Consider the following 19541-nt stretch of genomic DNA (forward strand, 5'->3'; position numbering starts at 1 on the left):
TTCAGCTCTCTGCCCTAGGACCTCTTTAATGTTGTGCTGTGAGGTGGCTGAGGACACCCACTCGGGCACACGTCACCCGGAAGGGCAGGGGAGTTAAAGCCCAGTGGGGCATCCCTTTTCTAATGGGGATGAGAACTGGTGCATAAATGGGGCATATTCTGTATGCTCCTTGGAAGGTCTTAGTGGGTCAAGCCCTAGTAACCAGGAGTGACCAATTTGATATTATACTCTTGTATTGCTGTTCCCTTGTGCCCTCACTTTCCTGGATCATTTCCTAAGTGAACTCCTTGCACCCAGGCCCTTGTCTCAGGCTCTTTTTTTTTTTTTTTTTTTTTTGGTAACAACAGGTCAATTTTAATTCTAGCACCTGAATCTATACAAGAGTACACTTTATAAACCTCCCAGGGTTGTTGTAGATGTCCAATATAGTGACAACGGTGCAATACCACTTAGAATCTCAATATCAGGGACATACTTTTGCATTGTGTAAACACAATCCACAGAGTTAAAAGCAAAATCAGAAGCCATAAGCAGTTATACTAATGGTCAATTTAAAGTTTTACATGTACTGCTCGATATACAGTCAATACCTAGTAGGGATGTTGAAAGTGATCACACATCCTCATCCTGTTGTAGTCTATTGAGAAGGTTTCTTGAGTAGCTATGTGACTGGCCAAAGGTGGGTACAACCAGGACCAGAACAGCAAGTGAAGTTCCTCCATAGTTTCTGTAGATTTCACTTTTTTTCTTTGTTGGTTAAAAAATAAACAGTGACAGCCCTGGCCAGTTTGGCTCAAAGGTTAGAGCGTCGGCCTGCGGTCCAGAGAGACCTGGGTTCAGTTCCTGCTAAGGGCACGTACCTTGGTTGTGGTTTGTCCCCAGCTCTGGTTGGCCGTGCAGGTGGCGGCCACTCGATGTGTCCCTTTCACATCGATGTTTCTCTCTCTCTCTCTTCCTCTCTCTCCCTCCCACTCTATCTGAACAAAAAATAGAAAAGTGTCCTTGAGTGAGAATAAAAAAAAATTAAAAAATAAACAGTGGCAAACAACAAGGGCTGGCAAGGATGTGGAAAAAAAGGAACCCTCATGCACCGTTGGTGGGAGTGCAGACTGGTGCAGCCACTGTGGAAGGATGTGGAGAAAAGGGAACCCTCGTGCACTGTTGGTGCGAGTGCAGACTGGTGCAGCCACTGTGGAAGGCAATATGGAGTTACCTCAGAAAATTAAAAATGGAATTGCCTATGACCCAGTGATTCCACTTCTGGGAATATATCTGAAGAAACCCAAAACACTAATTGGAAAGAATATATGCACCCATGTGTTCATAGCAGCATTATTTATAATAGCCAAGATTTGGAAGCAGCCCAAGGGCCCAACAGTAGATGAGTGGATAAAAAGGCTGTGGTACATTTACACGGGACTACTACTCAGCTGTAAAAAAGATGGAAATCTCACCCTTTGCAACAGCATGATTGGACCTGGAGAGTATTTTGCTAATTGAAATAAGCCAGTCAGGGAAAGACAAGTATCATATGCTTTCACTCTTATGTGGAATCTAATGAACAAAATAAACTAACAAATAAAATACAGACTCATAGATAGAGAACAGACTGATAGCTGTCAGAGGGGACGGGGGTTGTGGGGCTGGGTGAAAAGAGGTGAAGGTATTAAACAAAACACAAACACAAACAAAAAAGAAAACAACAGCCTGGCCAGTATGGCTCAGTGGTTGAGCATTGATCCATGCACCAAGAAGTTGCTGGTTCGATTCCCAGTCAGGGCACATGCCCAGGTTGTGGGCCAAATCCCCAGTGTGGGGCATGCAGGAGGTGGCCAATCGATGTTCTCTCTCATCGATGTTTCTATCTCTCTCCCTCTCTCTCTCCCTCTCAAATCAATAAAGAAAACAAAAACAACAACAACAAACTCATAGATGCAAACAATAGTGTGGTGATTACTAGAGGGAAAGGGAGATGGGGGAGGTCGAAGAGGGTAAAGGAGGAATACGTGGTGATGGAAGGAGACTTGACTTGGACTGGTGAACACAATACAATGTACAGATGATGTATTATAAAATTGTACACCTGAAACCTATATAGCTTTATTAACCAATGGCACCCCAATAAATTAAAAAGTCAAAAAAGGAGCAGTGAGAATTGAATACTTATCTTTACATATACACAAGGTATGCGACAAAAGCATAGTTGCTTATACACATATATAAATGCTTGTTTACTAGTTTGATAAGAAAATAATGCATAAACGTATAGAGCAAAAACGTTAATCATTTTGCCCAGGCCAGTTTGGCTCAGCGGTTAGAGCGTCAGCCTGCGGTCCAGAGAGACCCACGTTCAGTTCCCGCTAATGGCATGTACCTGGGTTGCAGTTTGTTCCCGGCCCTGGTTGGGTCGTGCGGGTGGCAACCACTCGATGTGTCCCTTTCACGTAGATGTTCTCTCTCTCTCTCTCTCTCCCTCCCTCCCTCCCTCCCACTCTATCTGAACAAAAAACAAAAAAATGTCCTCGGGTGAGAATTAAAAAAAAAAAAACGTTAATCATCTCTGACTCTGAAAAGATCAATTCCACGTTTTATATTCTAAACAAAACCAGTTTTAGTTTTTTGAATTCCTTATCCAGAAATACTTCAAAAGGAAGATAGACACACATTCTTTATTTTTACTCTCAACATGGCTGTGAAGAGTTACATCAGGAAACCAAGAACACTAAAAAACCTAAACCCAGAATGAGTCCAGATCTGTGGCCACATAGAATGTTATCATCTTTAAGAGTAGGAGTAATAATAAAGGCTTTTAAAGCGGTTTTTAATTTATAAGTGCAATAGGCATCATTTTGGCCCCTGGAAAACAAAAACTGTAGCATCAGTAAAGGTCTGAGATGTCTCACTTTTGAGGATTCAATTCAGTGTATGTAAGGTAGCTGAAGGTGACAGTAATGCTTTAGAGATAAGAAAAAATTCACATTAAAAAAAAAAAAACACACAAAAACTCCCTATGTTTCTATTTAGAGTAACAGTAGGCAATATGATTCCAGAAACTCAAAGTGATTTCAAAACTTATGACTTCAGCTTGGCTAACAACTTAGGTTCCAATCTGATTTATCCCCATTAAAATGTAAGCCCTTAAAAAAAAAATGTATGGCCCTGGCCGGTTTGGCTCAGCGGTTAGAGCATCGGCCTGTGGTCTGGAGAGACCCGGGTTCGGTTCCCGCTAAGGGCACGTACCTTGGTTGCAGTTTGTCCCCAGCCCTGGTTGGGTCGTGTGGGTGGCAACCACTCGATGTGTCGCTTTCACATCGATGTTTCTCTCTCTCTCTCTCCCTCTCACTCTATCTGAACAAAATATCGAAAAATGTCCTCGGGTGAGGATAAAAAAAAAAAAAAAGAATGTATGTATACAGATACATATTTTAAAATAATCAGATAATCTTTGAAGAGGCCTTAGTGTTTCCTTTAAATCTGTCTTGAAATGACCAAAGGGTTAGCTTCACAGAAAGGCTCAGCCAGCATCTTGGTCTAAGGATACCCTGGTGACCATTTGTCCAAGGCTAGAAAGGTACCATCTTGATGTAAACAGTAAGGAGAGAAGAAGATAAAGGCTTTTCCTGGCAGTTGGTAGCTAAAACTCTAAGAGATTCTTAGAAAATGACACAATGGCAGCCTTTCTTATCTTTTTCTTTCTGCATTGGTTCTGATAAGGAGACATTCCTGTTCTTGAAATTTCCTTATAACCCAAACAAGTTGATGCAAAGTTGGATCTGCATTCAGTGTAATCTTTGCTGACACCCCCATGTAAGTCGTGTGCTAACTGCTTTTCTTCTTCCTGTGTTACCTGCCTTTGATAATCCTGACCTGTTTTGTTACCAATTATAATCATTGGAAACTCATCACGATCCTCTTTTCTGAGAATCCGTCTTTGAAACATAGATTTCTTCAAAACTCCTCCTTGACTGAAAAGACGGACAGGAGGCCCTTGCTAGTTCTCGTGCACTGTTCTCATAGCTCCACACTCTTCGTGTCCTGCAGTTCTGGACTCCCTAGGCTGGCTGCTCCGCCGTCCGCCGTGCACTGCCTCGTGTAGGGATCCTCCATGGCCGGATCGGAATCCGTTACAAAATAGAACTGAATGAACTGGATGGTGAGCGCCGACTTGCCCCCACCACCCCCACCCACACCACAGTCGGGTATTTCTGACCTGAGGGGGCACGGCCATGGAGACTCAGCGGAGCTCACCCCTGCCCCGCCAAGCAGCCACCCACCCCAGGCCCAGCTCCAGGGATGTGTGTGGCTGACTGGCTGCAGGTAAGTAGCCGGACGGGGTCCCCAGGGCCCGGAGCTGCCGGGAAGGTGGGTGCGCGCTGCAGTGTGGTGCCCGGCAGGCCGAGTCCTGCCGAGGTGCAGAGAAGTAGGGTGACCGCAGGGACCAGGGGCTAGTCCACAGGTTTCTGCAGCACCCCACAGGCTCTGTTTTTGAAGGAGAATCCAGATTCACCACAATTCTAATGAGATTCCCAGATTTAACCCAAGTTTCCTTAAATCTTTTTTTTTTTTAATCCTCACCCTAGGACATTTCTTCTATTTTTTGTTCAGATAGAGTGTGGGAGGGGGAGAGAGAGAGAGAGAGAGAAACATCGACGTGAAAGGGACACGTCGAGTGGTTGCCACCCACACGACCCAACCAGGGCCGGGGACAAACTGCAACCGAGGTACGTGCCCTTAGCGGGAACCGACCCGGGTCTCTCAGGACCGCAGGCCGACGCTCTAACCGCTGAGCTAAACCGGCCAGGGCATGTTTCCTTAAATCTTACCTGCATAAGTAGGTACAGAGGAGTGCAGTGGCTTTTGTCCCAAACTGTATGAGTTGACAAACACCAGTCTCAAGGTCTGTCTCTCTGGCTTACACAGTCACTGTCCACCAACTGAAAAGCCCCTCAGTGGTCATGCCTCAGGACTGTCACCAATGCCAGGGCCTGGGGTGACAACTTTGATGTCTGTGTTCTCCAAGAGATACTCAAGACGCCAACCTTCATGTTTCCTTTGGATTCTGCCTGCGGCCCAGAGAGAACAGACCGAGTTCATGGCCAGGGACTGACCTATAAGGCAGATCCCAAGCCTGTCATTTCATCTCCATCTCTCAGACACTTTTCATGCCTTCTCCACTAGCGTCCTTCCGAATAGCCCTCTAATTCAGAAAGCCCCTTCCTTGTAGTTATTCCGTTATGGCCTGTCCCTTTGTCTGACTCATCAGGAAGGTCTGAAACTCAGCAGTGGATATATCTTAGGTTTAAATGGACTCCTGCCATTTTTTTTCCGCCACAATATTATCCTGAGAAAGTGAACCTCAAAACTAAAACACCAACCTTAAAATAGAATGGAACGTCAACAAAATCCTTCTTGTTATATACTGCGATTCCAAACGTGACTTATGGTTTTCCAGGGCTCACCAGCCTCTGGTTTACCAAATAAGGTCATATTTCCTTTTACAATCTAAAGTGAAGTGATCCTAAGTTCCCATCCTTTGAAGACCCTTCCTCTGCTGGGGTTTCCTCCCCAATGAATTCTGAGAATCAAGAGAACACTCACTTGCTCTACATCTGTTCTGCTGGTCGCATTTGTCAGCCTTTCCCCCTAAAGTGACCTGCTTCTCCAGCATCCCTTGCTCTCTCCATAGATTTGCAAGTGCAGAAGAGGCCTGTGAAGTGGACTTAATGAATTTGGTAATCACAGCCCTTAGGGTTGTTTTAAGACAATGCTGGTCACCTCAAGGATGTTTGAGATAGGTGAGAATTGGACGCTCCCACATAACCTCACCCCCATGCTATGATGAAAGCCGGTCTCAGACCAGATTCTGCCACACAGGAGATGTGTGCTAAGCACACATTCACCCGCAAGCAGGCACCAAACAGCTCATGCCGTCTATTCTGGAGGCTTGATGAAGTCAAGCCTCCGTCTGGCCTTTCGGATGGTCCAATGAACGTCTCTTCACTGGAGACAGAAGCCAAGACTGCAGAGGCAGGATCCTGTCACCCTTCCAGTCACTGTCAGACGAGGATATTCCACATCAGTGGCCACACACCGGCGGTGCACGCAGAACCTTTAGCAACACTCAGGTCACCCTAGGGCTGACTGTTGAGCTCTCTGGATTCTGACACCCTAATTGTACAAGGGTAGAGATATCTTAGCCAGTCCACATATTAAAAATACTTTTTAAAGTATTCTTCGAAACATCTTTATTATAAGTGCTCTCGTTAAAAAAAGACTTTTAAAAATGGAAATATATTTGACAAAGAATACTTTTAATTTCACTAATAGGAGCCCATTTCGGACTTTTTTTGCTGATCAACAGGGCATCACTTTCCACCATTAAAACCCATTTTTGACATTCTGAGTGCAAATCAGCAAATCTTTGATTGTTGGCTGAGCCATAGATGGCAGAAGCAGCGTTGGATGGACTTCAGATGAGAATGCCCGCTGACCACCCAGGTGCTCCCAGAGTTAAAACAGACACTAAATGGCACATCTATTATATTTCACAGTCTAATTTGAAAGCTTTAAAGTCAACTGTCATCATTATAGGTCCCTGAACTTCAAAGTCAAAAGCCCCAAATCTCTTGGATGCCACAGATTGACTTCTGGACCCAGATAAAGTAATCACAGTAGTGAATGTTTTTCAAACAGCAAATTATGACCCATTAACAGGTCATAATATGAATTCAATGAGACACTACCAACGTTAAAACAATGGCATGGAATATATAGAAATATTGTCATTACATGTTAACAGGATAAATATTGCTTCATGAAACTTTTGTTTATATTAGATACTTCCGGCATGGGTTTACTAGAATACTATGTAAAAAATAAAATATTCTCTAATATGTCTTTTTAAAAAAATGTGTATCAAGAAAGTTGTGAATGGGATGTGAGGGCGATCTGGCTGCGACATCTGTCACCCCATTGATCACCAGGGTTGATTTGGCTGATCTGGCTGGCTGGGCGAGTGTCCCCCTCCTCCCTCAACTGATCCATGTGTGTCTCTCCTGAAGCTGCACGCTTGGTTGAAGAGGATGACCTTCCCCCCAGAGGAGAGGACTGGTCTTCGGTCAAGGGTATACAAGTAGCTGTGCTCCCCTGCTAGAACCTCCAAACAAACTCTCAAGAAAGTTGTGAATGAACTCAAATAGTTGCAAATACATTTCAAAAAGTTGGTGATATTCACTCTTTAAATGCCACTTAAATACCAGTGGTTCTACTGTAGATTCCCATTTAGGCATGTGCTTCTGGGCATGGTTCTGGCTGAGGATACCCCACTGACATCATTGGGCAGGATTTTAATCTGCAACATCATTCAGATGTATAGTGACTTCACTGCAGTCACCAAGGACAATGAGTACTTGCTTTACACAGGGTGTGGTCAGAGGGGGTTTATAGCTGTGAGTACATGAAACAGTTTATTCTTGCATTGTTATTTATTAAGTATTGTATTATTTTTCATAAGAATAACTGTAAATTTACTTTTGCCCCACCCCATATTTATATAACTACAGGGCCAATCCTGGTAATTTTCCAAGAGAAAAACAACAACAAAGATTCTGTTCCAAAGATTCTGAGAGCCCTCTCAACCTTCTAAAACTAAAAACAGCCAACAACCTCCCATTGGCAGTTCCAGAAAAAAAGAAAGAAAAGAAAAAAGAAATTCTGTCTTTATTAGGTACCAGCATCATATCTGCCTCACAAATAGTCTGTATTCTGAACACACCCTAACCCAGATGTTTTCTTATATATCAAATAAATTGAAAAGAATGGTTGAAGCTTTTCTGACGATTGCATTGCCTTGTGTAGAGGGGAAAATCTGTCATAGGCGAGTTCTGGCGAGTGTTTTTAAGAACTCTCTTATTGAAAAGTAGCACTACCCAGGAGCGATTATTAACTTCAGACAGCACTTTTATTAGCTGAGTCATCGATGCACCAAGATCTTGTGTAAGAACTGACAATGGAGTTTGCAGGAATGAATAGTCCACATGATTCTTTGAACTAAATTCAGTGTTTTCTTAGTAATATGATTTTTAAAAATTTACAGTATTGGCTGCTAATATTAAAATATAAATATGTGTATCTGTACATATGTGCATTAAAAATAGTTGAAGAATATTACATGCAAAGTGATGAGTGGAGAGCCGGTTTGTTCTCCAGTGGGACATTCCGATGGAAGGGTACACAGTTGGCTTACCTGAGGGGAAAAACGTGGTTAACAAAGAATGGAACTGTCTCAGAGAAGGAGCTCACCAAGGATGGCATGTGGATCATCCCCAGAAATGGGAGGGAAAAGAACTTGTGATGGCTGGAGCAGAAGTCTCAGGTAAAATGATCTGGAGGCCTGCATTGGGGTGTATGCAAAGGCACTCATCTGAGAGAAGCGGAAATACTGTAATTTGTGAAGAGGGAGCCTGTGGACTAGTGACACAGGAAGTGACTCAGAGGTTAGTGGGGATGAGTCATATCAAGCTGTGGTTTGGGAACCAAGGAGAGAGCTTGAAAACACCGGGGAAGCCCGTCAGGCGCAGGGCAGCCAGCGGACAATGGGTGTTCCATTCAGTGCATGAGTACAGCGTGAGATATAACCTGATGACAAAGCCCAGTCTCCTGGGCCAGCAACCAAAATAGTCCAATTTTTCCAAAAGACCTCACAACTGACAATTTTTATTCAGAATCAGAAAAATGCGAGAAATATCTGTTATAATTTGCATTTTTTGATGTGTGCCCTCATAAAAAATTGAAAGGGAAGTTCCAAAATTAATCACATTCAATTTCTTCAACATACAGTGTGTAGCGAATAATGGAACATATTGCTAACCTGTTAAGTTTGTCCTCAGACACTGCAGTCCATCCCTGTTGTGTAGGATGCTGAGTGTGGGTGAGCAGGGCAGAGGGCAGGGCAACAGCGTTGGAACTGCGGGTATACAAAAGGCATGATAATAAGAGGTCAAGGGCAGCCTCGGGCATCAGACCATCTACCTTAACATCCCAGCTCTGCTCTTTTTACCTGGACCTTACTTTCCATCTATTAGAAATATAGGGCAAGCTCACCCGGAGTTTAATTATTTACATTGGTTGACCTGTGTAGGCCCCAAATCCCTATATGATTTCTCAGATCTCTGCTAGTTCTATCTAAAATGCATGGGGATTAAAAATATAGGTTCAGGACCTGGGCTCAAATCTTGACTCTGCCGCTTATATGCTATGAGACCTTGGGGCAGTTAAGCAACCTCTCTGTGCCTCAGTCTCCTCAGTTGTGAAATGGGGATAATGACAATCCTAAACCATTAGAGTTTTATGAGTATAAAATTACTTATAAGAACATGCTAAGTCCTCATTCACTATTATTATGCTTAATAGAGGCGGTATAGCACAAGGGTTCAAGTAAGGAGTCAGAGCCAGTTTGCTTGGATCTAAATCCTGGCTGTTCAACCTTAGGCAGCTCCCTTACCTTCTCTGTTCCTCAGTTCTCTCATTTGTAAAACAGGGATAGTAAGATTACTTACTTCATAGGAACTGAGCAAGAAGAATTAAATGAGTTAATATGTTTAAGGTTCCTAGAATAGTGCCTGGCATATAATATGTGTTTGCCACTATTATGATTGTGCTTACTTTGCATGTTTTTAAAAATTTATCTTTATTATTGAAAGTATTACAAATGTCCCTTCTTTTTCCCCCATTGACACCCTCCTCCACGCCCCTCCCCCCATTTCACCGCACTGTTGTCTGTGTCCATTGGTTATGCATATATGCATGCAAGTTCTTTGGTTTATTTCTTCCTGCCCCTTACCCCCTTCCCTGTGAGGTTTGTCAGTCTACTTCTTTCATGTGTCTTCAGTTTATTTTGTTCATTAGATTACAACAATAAGATCATGTGATACTTGTCTTTCTCTGACTGACTTACTTTGCTTAGCATAATGCTCTCTAGCTCCCTCCATGCTGTATCAAAGCGTAAAATATCTTTCTTTTTTGCAGCTACATAGTATTCCATTGTGTAAATGTACCACAGCTTTTTTTTTCTTTATTGATTTTAGAGAGAGAGGAAGAGAGAGATAGAAACACTGATGAGAGAGAACATCGATTGGCCACCTCCTGCATGCCCCCCACTGGGGATTGGGCCAACAACCTGGGCATGTGCCCTGACCAGGAATTGAACCAGCAACCTCTTGGTACATGGGTTGACACTAAACCACTGAGCCACACTGGCCGGGCTGTACCACAACCTTTGACCCAGTGATCCCACTTCTAGGAATATATGCTAAGAAGCCTGAAATACCATCAGAAAGAATATATGCACCCCTATGTTCATAGCAGCACAGTTATAATAGCTAAGATCTGGAAACAACCCAAGTGTCCATCAGTAGAAGAATGAATAAAAAAGCTATGGTGCCCTGGCCAGTTTCGCTCAGTGGTTAGAGCATCGGCCCGTGGACCGGAGAGTCCCAGGTTTGGCTTGGTTGCTGCTAAGGGCACATACTTCAGTTGCAGTTTGTCCCCAGCCCCAGTTAGGGTCGTGTGTGGGGCAACCACTCGATGTGTCTCTCTCTCTCTCGTCCATATTTCTTTCTCTCTCTCTCTCTCTCTTCCTCCCTCTCTCCCTCCCGCTCTATCTGAAGATAAATGCAAAAAGGTCCTCGGGTGAGGATAAAAATAAATAAATAAATTAATTAAATTAAATTAAAAACAACAACAACTATGGTATATTTACATGTTTTTTTTAAGTCAAGCACTGGGCCGTGCCCATACTAGGTACTCATTAAGAGGCTTTCGGACACATGAAGGAATGACTACACACAGTCTCACTGAGTGCCTTTCAGGATAGACATTGACCATCCGTATTACTTCAGATTTGCCACATACGCTTGGACTTGTCTGCATCACACACGGTTTCAGATACAGCATCGTCGAGTGTTGACCCTCTCCCTTGTCTGCCCTGTGGGCTTAGTGCTAAGAGGGAGAGTCTCTGGGCCGTGGAGCCACGACAGCCCAGGAAGCAGCTCTGTTTCTCCAGTGGGCACATTCGAGAGTCATCGTGGCATTCCCAAAGTTTGGAAATTCAAGGAGGACACACAAATTATCAACAAATCAGATTACCCTCCAGTCCTTTCTGTGTGAGAATCTCTGGTGGAGAGCAACCACTATCATGTGAGTGTGCGGGTGGCTCTGCTGGGGAATGAGCAGGCCCCTGAGCTGGCAAGCTCCCCCGGAACCCGGAGACTCTCCTCTGCTGCCTGGGTGGCACAGGCAGTTTGCCCCTTCATAAACATCAAGACACAAAATAATGGAATGTTTAGTCTGAGTAATACATTAAGGAAATCAATTAGGCCCACATGCAACTTTCTAAGATTTTAATTACAGTACTTAGGGCACCACACTAGAGCAGTTTGTCAGGAACATAATTTGTTAATGAATAACAACTGACACAGTGTATTAGTAGGGATTGTAATTAGCTCTTGCTAGCCATCTATTGGAACCCTGATCAAAAGCCAGTCAGCGAAAGCAGGCGAAATGAGCATAAATGATAACCTCAGCAGCTCTCTCTGAGCCATCTCCTGGGTGCCCATGTACCCGGAGGGGCCTGGCCAAGACCATGTGCACATTTCCACTCAAGTGTGGTGGGGAGCAGTATCGGCTTCACCTAGAAGCTTGTTAGAAATGCAGACTCTTGGGCCTCACCCCAAACCTATCAAATCCAAATCTTCATTTTAAGACGCCCAGGTGACTTATAAGCATGTTAAAGTTTGAGAAGCATTGTAGGAATTGAAAGAGCCCAGGTTCAAAATCAGACGGATTTGACTGTAACTCCTGTCACTCTGAGCCTCGATGTCCTTGTCTCTAAGTTAGATCTGCTTATACCTGTACTGCAAGGTCATAGTCAGGACTAGCAATAACATGTGCGTGCACCTAGCACAGAGCAGCTGAACAACGAAGGAGCTTTGGAGACACGCAGCAAGGCTTCCTGAGGCCTGGGCCTGACTGCAGACAGTGCCACGTGTTTCTCTGACTTGGGTCATTTATGTGATGCCTTTTCTGAAAATCTGAATACCTTCCGATCTCCAATCTACCCATTCCATGGTGAGGTGGGACTAGGAGAAAGAAGATAAAACATTAGAAATAAGTTAAAAGAGTTAGTAGAGAACATATTTCAAAAGATAAAATAATGAAAATAGTGAAATTAGCCAAAAGAATATGCTAACAGATTAAATTGTTTTTGCTTTATTTTTAAAGTGGCCAAATGACCAAATAAGAAAACGTGGCTTGGTCATATCAAACACCCGAGAGAGTGCAGGGCGCCCAGATCGTACCTGCCGGCAGGAGGGCAGATCCTGAGGAATGAGGTATCCACGCGCAATCCTCCCGAGATGGTATTCTTACAAGAATCTTGGGAGTGAGATCCGTAGTTGAGGATCAGATTTTAAGGAAACATCCTTTATACAATGTACACAATGATTATGTTCTTGATACAGTATGCAAACTTTAAAATATGTACATTGAAGCAATTTCCTCCAAGAAAAATTTCCCTCTAAGCCTCCTCACCCAGCTCAAGATAATGCTGGAAGGAGATCCCTTAAGTGAGCTGATTATTACATCACGTGCTCAAATGCAGGGGATTAAGCACTGCGTCATGGTGCATACAGAAAATGATAACGTTCTTACAGCACATTGTAGACAGAGGGGTTCTGGGGTTCTATCTGTGACAGAGTGAACAAAAAGTCATTTTTTCTACATCATGTAAATACAAGGGGAATTAAAAATGCAAAAGGATATTAGATATTAGGTTTGCATAAAACACCCAAATAGACTAAATTTTTAAAATGAGAAAATGAGTTTGCTTCTGAAAATGTAACTTTAAAAAATATCAAGCTTGATGCCTGAAATGGCTGTACTCAGTCCTGATTGAAAGGTTTTAATCATGATCTATTCAAGTTTTGGACATTCACCACCATTGAGTAACTTTGCATGAGGAGGTCATTAAACCATATTTAAACCATTGCTTTACAACTATTCCAAAATTCATACTACTTGAAATTGTATTTAGGGACTATAGCTGCTCATCCTTTTAGTGACAAGTTTAATGTTGGAATTTCTTGTGATAATGCCAGAGTAATGCAAGTAGGGAACAGACTGATAGACCTCAGAAGCATGGGGGGTGGGTAGTTGGGGTGGGGGGTGGGGGGAAGCGATAAATCAAAGAACTTACATGCATATATGCACAACCAAAGGACAAAGACATTAGTTTGGGGAAAGCAGGAAGGGGGTGGAAGCAGGAAGAAGGAGATCAATGGGGGTGGGGAGGGAGGGACATCTGTAATACTTTCAACAATAAAAAAAAGATAATGCAGCCTGGCTGGTTCGATTCCCGGTTAGGGCGCATGCCCAAGTTGTGGGCCAAATACCCAGTGAGGGGGGCATGTAGGAGGCGGCCAATCAATGTTCTCTCTCATCAATGTTTCTATCTCTCCCTTCCTTTCTCTCTAAAATCAATAAAGAAAAAACAATTTAAAAAAAGATAATGCAAATGTTTTTTAAATCTAATTGAACTTTTTTGTATTTAGTATTTAAAAATATTAATGTGACTCTAATGTGCAGACTGTCACATATCATTGGAGCAGTCACTATGGAAAGGACACATCAATTACAAACAGGCAGAAATCCCAGCAGAGAAGGTCACCACGAGGAGCTCAACCTTCCTGCTCCCTCTTCTCTTAACACAGACAGGTGGCACCTTGGGCTATGCACCGTGCTCCTTGGCCACCGACAACACAAACTCCTCCAGAAGACCCACGGGCCACTTGTCCATGCTGGGCACTCTGGGCTCCATGTTTAGCTGCTAGCGTGGCTGTTCAGGTGGAAAGGCTTTTCCTTGGCTCTGACCAGCACACTGAGGCTGAACCAGTGCTCAGTGGTGCTTATTACACTCCTACCTGCAGGGACTGTGGGATGTGCAGAGAGATCTTGCTCATCTTGGGCCACCCTCGGCAGAGTCCCAGATAAGGCTGCTATGGCCAGAAGTGACCGGTCCGGATCTCCAGCAGTCCCAAAGGCTTGGGGTTCTGAGGTCTTGTGGCATACCTGTAGCCCATTCTTGGCACACAACTTGGCCAGTTGGGAAGCTCTGAATTACTCAGTGGCAGGAACCAAGCCATCCTCTTTCTCTTTCACTTCTTGAATCTATGCCTGGTGGGTTCTCTTACCCTTTCCTCTTTTACTTCCTGTTCCGAAGATCGGTTGGAAGACTGGGGTCGTTCTCTCCCCCATCTGCAGTCAGCCTTCATTTCTCCCAGATCTCAACCTGAGCTTGTCTACCGTTCTCATCCCACAGTAGGATGCTTAGAATACTCAGCACCAGATTTGGGATTAAATGTGGTCTTTTAGTTGTTTGATTTGCTCTGATTCCTCTGGTCATTGTGGGGTGCTGCTTCACCTCGGTCTTTCCTTGCACTACAGTGATATCATCCACCCCTGCTCCTGGGGAACAGACGAGGCAGAGATTCAATGAGTAGGAAGCAAGATGCTTCAGGCCTCATCTGCACTCTTTATTCTCTTTTTTTTATCCTCACCGAGGACATTTTTTTTCCCCCCATTTTTTGTTCAGATAGAGGGGGAGGGAGAGAGAGAGAGAGAGAGACATCGACGTGGCTGCCACCCGCATGACCCACCAGGGTCTGGGACAAACTGCAACCGAGGTACATGCCCTTAGTGGGAACCAAACGCAGGTCTCTCTGGACCGCAGGCTGACGCTCTAACTGCTGAGCCAAACCAGCCAGGGCTGCACTCTATTCTCTTACAAGGGCTTTGTATTGGAACATCAAGCACGCACATAGCAGTTAATACATTCTGTCATTTTTTCCCTCTTTGGTCACTGAAAACTAAACAGGATGTTATATGGGAGGTTCCAATGGATGCAACAACATACATTCTATGGAGATTCTAGGCCATATGCAGAAGTTATAGAGAAGTTACACTGAAAAGCACAGCTTGCCCTGGCCGGTTTGGCTCAGCGGTTAGAGCATTGGCCCGTGGACCAGAGAGCCCCGGGTTCGGTGCCCGCTAAGGGCACGTACCTTGGTTTAAGTTTGTCCCTGGCCCAGGTTGGGGTCGTGTGGGTGGCAGCCACTCGATGTGTCTCTCTCACATTGATGTTTCTCTCTCTTCTTCCCTCTCTCCCTCCCGTTCTATCTGAAGATAAATGCAAAAATGTCCTAGAGTGAGAATTAAAAAAAAAACACACACACACAGCTCACCAAACCCCCAGCCATATCAGGGGTATAATAAGGTTGAGAAAGCGGAGAGTTAGGGAAAATGTATGAGAATTGTTTTAGAGAGTGTGGCTGTGCTGTGATTCCTCCTTCTCTATCTAAGGAGGAAGGTTCAGGAGAGCTTCCCCCTCACTTAGTCAAGTGAGAGGAGTTTCAGTGGGACCAGAGAGCAGTTAGGGGAACACACAGGCCTGTTGTCTGACACCACACCACTGCCCCACCCAGCAGGTCAGAGGATGAAACCTGGGCTGTCTAGCTGATGGGGTAGCAAAAAAAAAAAAAGATTGTTTCTGCTTGAGGATTGGCCTTCATGCCCACTGGAGTTATTAAGGTGGACGGAGTGGTCTTGACAGAAGATAAGCCAAAGCTGCATTTCTAGATTCCTAAAGGCAGAGGAGAGTGAGTAATACCAGACCAGCCTGGGTCAAGGTCATGGCCGGTGAGAGCCATCAGTGAACTTCTCCAGAAAACAACTTTCACGTCTTCCCAACCTGCTTATGCTGGAGAAAACAGTTTCTGCTCTTCTCACCTTTCCTATCACCTGTGTCCACCCGATCCTGCCCTACCCCAACCCTGAGGGCATCAGATTGCAGTTGACAAGCTGGGAGAGGGGAGAATTGGCCAGTGGAAGAAGCTACCCCAGTCCTTACCCCTTCCTCTAGCCCCCACCCTCCTTGGGAAGAAAGGGAAAGTTTTGCCTTTGAAGGAGTTGGCAGCTTTGATTACTATTACAGGAGACTAGACTTTTTAATCACTGGATTTATACTGTTTGCAGCTTCAAGTGGAAATCAGACTGTTGATCAGAAAGTGGTCAGAAAATCATGAGATTGCCGAGTTTTATCTCACTGGATACAATCTGAAGGGGTAGGAGGAGACACAAATAGAATTGCCATCTGATTACATTCCCCAAGTTCTGTTGACATGGTGCTGCCTCCCATTTCTTCATGTGTACTCCTTGTGCAGGGAGCTCTGTAGGGACAGAGAGAGCATTGGAACAAACCTCACACAGACCTTCAGTGTCGAGGCACAGAATGTCAGGCCTGAAAGGAAGCTTCAAGTCATCCATTCCACCTGTCGGCTACTTTGAGCCTCTCGGCCACACCCTGTCCAATGCTGACACCACTTGTGTTTAAACATCTGCATAAACTGTCCTCTCAAGACAGTTTACGCCAGTTTGGAACAGCACTTTTCCTTCTGAGGATTGTTTTCTTTTCAGTTTAATGGAGCCCCAGTCGTTTGTTTTGGTTTTGCTGCCTTTGCTCCTGGGGTCAAATTCAAAAACCAATGGCCCTGGCTGGTTTGGCTCAGCGGTTGGAGCATCAGTCTGCGGACCACAGAGTCCCGGGTTCGGTTCCCGCTAGGGGCACGTACCAAAAACAAAACAAAACAAAAAACCAACATCAAGGAGCTTTCACTCTGTTTTCTTCTAGGAGTTTTATGATATCAGGTCTTATGTTTAAATCTTTAATCAATTTCAAGTTAATTTTTGTGAGTGGTGTAAAGTAGAGGCCCCATTTCATCCTTCTTCATGTGATTATCTAGTTTTCCCAGCACCACTGATTGAAGAGACTATTCTTACCCCATTGAGTATGCTTGGCTCCCTTGTCAAATTGTTGAGTGAATATGCGAAGGTTTATTTCTGGGCTCTGGACCTGTTCCACTGGTCTGTGTATCTATTTTTATGTCAGTACCATACTGTTTTTATTACTATATTTTGTTTTCAGCCTTTTGTTTTTGTTGTTAATCCTCACCTGAGAAATATTTTTCCATTTATTTTTTAAAATAGAGTGGAAGGGAGGGAGGGAGGGAAGAGAGAGAACATTGATGTATGAGAAACACATCAATTAGTTGCCTTCTGTTTGACCCAGCTGGGACTGGGGATGGAACCTACAACCCAGTTATGTTCCCTTGACCAAGAATCAAACCTGAGACCCTTTGGTTCTCGGGCTGACACTCTAACCACTGAGCCAAACCAGCCAGGGCTGATCACTATACTTTTATAATATAGTTTGAAATCAGTGAGTATGATGTGGAAGTTTAGGAGACACTGATTTCTGACTCCTGATGTATTCTTCCTTGGATAATGCCTATTTACTCAAGTCTCTGAGAACCTTCTCTGGCTCTCCAAACTTCTGCTGTTCATACTGTTGCTCCCATCACACTGGATGGGATTTTTTTCTGTATGTCTATGAGCACCCTGAAGACAAGGATTATCTTGTCTTGTTCGTTGTTAAATTCACAACACCAAGTTCAGTATTTGAAGAGTAACAAATGCCAGTACATAGTTTCCTTCCTGTCACTGCATAACTCGTAGTCCTCACAGGGTGGGCTTGCAGCTTTTCCCCTTTGGTCTTACCTGGAGAACACGATTCTTGGACAGATCGATTACCCTTTCTTTGCTACCAGACTCATTCCTAGGTTTGTCTTTCCAATTCTAAAAACGCTTCGATTTTTTAAAAAATTGTACTGAAAAGAGGAGGAAAATGACTTTTCAAGGTCAGGTAGTTGGGCTGATGGGTCAACAGGGAAAAAAAGAAATGAATTCTAATCTACCGTATGGAACTTTGTCCATAAAAATCAAACCGTTCTATTTCTGGTATTTTCATCTCATTCAATAACATTGTTTTCTCTGTAAGAATAGAACATTTATTACTCAGACTCTGGACACAGGAATGAAATGGCCTGGATCTTGAGATAAGGGGCCGTTTCCTACTGGCCAGCTGCTGTCCTTGGCGTCTCACAAGTATAGGTTTAAATGAAAACATCACGGGCCCGTCGCTGTCTCTGCTCCAGAAGAGAACCATTTATTCTGAGCCATAGTTTTGACATTCTTTAAAGCTGAAAAATGCTGTACTTTCATCTCACTCCGTGCCTCTCTCCTCCCTCCTGGCCCAGCCTCTGCCTTAGGAGAGCCTTTTGACCACTCATTAGGTCATTTCAGTAGCCTCCCTCCTGGTTCCCTTGACTCTGGGTTCTCCCTCCATCCTTTTCCATTCAACCCCCACACCACACACTTTCTAAAGTTCGACTCTGGCCTCCCTGTCAAAGCCCCATGGGCTCACTGAACAAGGCCAAGGACAGGAGCGCTGGGAGTGTGGCCGATCTTTCCTGGTGCGCTTTCTGCTCCAGCCACTTTCACCAGCAGCCGCTCTGTGAACGTTTCCTCCCTTTTTCTAGGGTGCTCTGTTTCCTTCCCGGAACGTGCCTTCACTCAAATGCCGCATGCCTTCCTCTCCTCGTCTTCTCCACTCTCTAACTCTCCCCGGTAGCCTTCTTTCTGCATTTTCTCCTCCCCTTACAACCTCGGCATTTGCAGTTCCCTCCTGAATACTAGATCTTTGTCTGGCCCTCTCCTCCTTCGGGGCCCCATTCAGAGTCAAGCGTCACCCTCCTCCATTGGTTACACTATTTGATGTATGCAAGACCTCTTATTTATTTACTCAGACTTTTATTGAGTTTTAGTACTGTGACCTTGGCCCTCTGCTGGATACAAAGGATACCCAACGATCAAGACCGAGTTGTCCTCCTCAAGGGCCTCTGTTGAGTGAGAGAGCCAGAGAAGTAATTTCAAAGACCTGGGGATATATATATTTTTTTATCCTCACCCGAGGATATTTTTCCATTTCTTGTACAGATAGAGTGGGAGGGAGAGAGAGGAAGGGAGAGAGAGAGAGAAACATTGATGTGAAAGGGACACATCGAGTGGCTGCCACCCGCACGACCAACCAGGGCCAGGGACAAATTGCAACCGAAGTACGTGTCCTTAGCGGGAACCGAACCCGGGTCTCTCCGGACCGCAGGCCGACGCTCTAACCGCTGAGCCAAACTGGCCAGGGCAGACCTGGGGATATTTACGGTACAATGCTGAAACGAGCTGTAATGGGAGTCTTGTGGGAGCGCAAAGAAGGACGTAACTATTAATAACTATGCCTGGGGGTATCAAGGAAGGTTTTAGAGAGTAACCGACTTTACCTGGATAATTACAGTGGAGCATCCTTATTTTAGAATGAATGAAATTGAACTAAATTATACTGTTCTATTTAAGACCTAGGATTTATCTGTGTTTGGCAAATATTTAAACATGAGGAATTCTTGATTTTCATACAGTTTTAATGGGCATTAAATGTATTTGGAGTAGATTTCTTTACTTTTTTATTTATCAGGGTTTCAGCACTTCTTGCTTAGCTGACTTTACAACAGACATGGATGGGGAAAGTAATATCAAAAGGT

At 44.2% G+C, this 19541-nt stretch overlaps 1 pseudogene; it reads right to left on the reverse strand.

Annotated features, from left to right (window-relative positions):
- Positions 1-3653: 3653 nt before the first annotated feature.
- LOC118630044 lies at positions 3654-13873 on the reverse strand (annotated as a pseudogene).
- Positions 13874-19541: the final 5668 nt, after the last annotated feature.

Source organism: Molossus molossus, unplaced genomic scaffold, assembly GCF_014108415.1.
Source record: "Molossus molossus isolate mMolMol1 unplaced genomic scaffold, mMolMol1.p scaffold_m16_p_14, whole genome shotgun sequence".
In the NCBI taxonomy this organism is placed as follows: domain Eukaryota; kingdom Metazoa; phylum Chordata; class Mammalia; order Chiroptera; family Molossidae; genus Molossus; species Molossus molossus.